This window comes from Octodon degus, unplaced genomic scaffold, assembly GCF_000260255.1.
Source record: "Octodon degus isolate 3935 unplaced genomic scaffold, OctDeg1.0 scaffold00125, whole genome shotgun sequence".
Taxonomy (NCBI): Eukaryota; Metazoa; Chordata; class Mammalia; order Rodentia; family Octodontidae; genus Octodon; species Octodon degus.
In genome coordinates this window covers 1051532-1054278 of record NW_004524701.1, presented here as the reverse complement: position 1 = coordinate 1054278, position 2747 = coordinate 1051532, and the positions used below count along the sequence as shown (strand labels likewise).

The window sequence follows — 2747 nt, the reverse complement described above, 5'->3', positions numbered from 1 at the left end:
GTCTCAGCATGCCCCAGGGTACTCCAGGGATAAAACCCCAGTTCCTGGGTCTGTCTAAGCAGGTGCTTTACCTGCTGAGCTTTCTGGCAGGCCCTTCGCATGTAAAAATATTAAGTGCCCAGTTCATTAAATTTGAAAGTTGTACCTGCCAGTAAAAGCAATACACTGATCAAATTACAAAACTAATATAAATGTAAAGCTATGCAAAAGGCAAAACACAGGAGCTTCTGCAATATTCAAAACTTATCTTTCTGAAAGTCTCTGGACTTTGTGCTAAACTGTACAGAACTTTTATTGGTAATAAATAAATTATACACACAAATTCTCTTAAACAAAGGGAATTTTAAACTCCAACAAATTTATAACTAAGTAATGAAATTGTTTCTAAGTTGTCATAATAAATTCTATAATATTAGCAGGCAACCTATGCCCCAAGGATAGATCCTTAAGACCTGTACTGATCAAAATCATTCCTTGACATTAAAATCCCATAAATCTATTATGTACTCATAAACACAAATTGCTATGCATTTGTCCCCTAGAAAGATTCGTCTCATCTGATTGGACCTAGTGTGCATAATACATTTTGCACTCTCATTAAGAAAGACTTAGAGAACAAAAATCACTTAGTAGGGCTTGAAATTATGGCATCTACAAATAGAAATGGCAGGTTTTGAATAATGAGGTATAGAATATAATTTGGAATCTTGCTTTTTACTTTGTTTTGTGTCTGTAAGATGGCATAAAGTAAGGGGTTTAATTGAAATGATTTTTAATTGTTTTTCTGATTTTTCTTTTTTCTCCTCTAGAAAATGAGCTAAGTTTAAGGAACTCCAAGACCTACTCTGATATTTTAAATCATTTTCTTATCTTCTAGTTAATGACACAAAGTTTTTAATACTGGTAAAGCTTTCTGACTGCTGTAGTGGTCAAGCTATGGGTAGTCTATTAGTACTTTCTTTAGAATAATGCACAAAAATATTCTAGTTTTTTTAAATGCTCCCTATTTGTTCATATCCAAGAAGGCAAAATAGTATACTTTCAAAAGATGCTATCAGTAAAAGAAACAGAGTGGAAGATATTTCAGGTTATTTGGGGGAAAGATGGTTACCTCATTGTCTTAATCTCCCCACAAGGTATATAATTTCTTGCAAGTCTTACAGCTACCAACTATATTATAGTTCGTTTTGGATGTTGTTTGCCTTTTTGAAAAACCACAAAGTTTAAATACTTCGACACAAAAAGCACTATATTATCTCTTTTAGTGGATAACAGCATATAGCTCTATCAGCATAAATATGCAATCAATCAATGGTGTGAAAATTAGCTAATTCAAGCCCATAACTAATGATTGCACAATACAACATACACAAAAACACTAACACTTGTGCCCATTGATCCTGGGGGGGCATACAATTTAGTCTTTCTATTGAAAGTTTAAAATAATGGTATTCATTTATTATTTATGCATACTGTCCTCATACTCTTTCGTTGGCCTTTGTATGTGATTGTACTTTGGTGATGAACATTAGTAAGTTTTAAGAAACATAAACTTCCAATTTAAAAAATTGCATAAAAGAGTTTAGAGGATCTTGAGTGGCAAATTTTTTTGCCTATTGCATATTCTCCAGCAAATAAAAGATATTTGCTGGAGAATATGCAATAAGCAAGAAAATTCATTGTTATACAAATAGCTTTTAAGTTAGTAAAAATTGAATAAAATAAGAAAGATACATAAAATAGTTTAGCAGTTCACAAGAATAAATCAATCAATAAATTAATACTCATAATCTAAGAAAGGAAGATTAAAGTATATTTTAAATATTTTATCTAACATGTAGGCAAAAGGTAAATTTAGGAACTATGTTGCAAAATCATTTTGGATGCAAGTATTTTAGAAAGCAACTCAATAATTATTCTCAGTATGTAAAAAGTAGGACAGACTAGAAATTTCTTGATTAAAAATGTATTTGTGGAAAATATTGCCAACATTTATGCTCTAACATATTTATTACAACATTGTGGATAATAACAAGCTTTGAAAGTAATTAAAAATAAACGTATACACATAGCTGACTGTAAGTAAATACTGGTATATCTATACAATAGACTAAAATGTATAAAAGAATATACATTTAAGCTGATATTAAAGAAAACTTTAAGTAATACTTTTGGCATACCAAAAAGAAACATCTGACTCTCTTTTTAAGTACATTCACACATATTATATATATTGTCAAAATCCATGTGAATTTTTATGTACACCTATAAATGCATATTCAATTAAATTTATGCACCTTTGGCATACATAAATATTATACACAGAAAATTTAGGAAAAGACACTGCAAAGTAATGATGGTACTGATATATTGGAAAAACTTTATACTACATCAAATTTTTAAAAAGGTTGAAAGACAAAAGAAAGTGATAAATAGCTACAGAAAAAGTTCTTTACAGACAGTAGAAATCCGTTATGAGTTAGTTTCACTAAATAAGATAAATCATCTGAACCTTCCACAAGCTCAATGACTAATTTACAAGCACAAATGCAACATTTCATGAGTGAAATCTACTTATCTTCTGATGTAAATTTTTTTAAAAATTCTAAGCCACAATTATTATTATAAGTGATGTGAAAATGATACACTTATTAGGTTACCAACTACACATCCTTCATATAAAGTTTTTAGAATTTAAGTCATTTTTGATTGTGTTAATTTACCCATGTGGACATATGCAAATTAAT

At 29.7% G+C, this 2747-nt stretch overlaps 1 protein-coding gene across 2 annotated transcripts in view; it reads right to left on the bottom strand.

Moving 5' to 3' along the window:
* Grid2 (glutamate ionotropic receptor delta type subunit 2) overlaps positions 1–2747 on the bottom strand; it is a 1592033-nt gene that overhangs the window by 856707 nt on the left and 732579 nt on the right. The window lies entirely within an intron of this gene.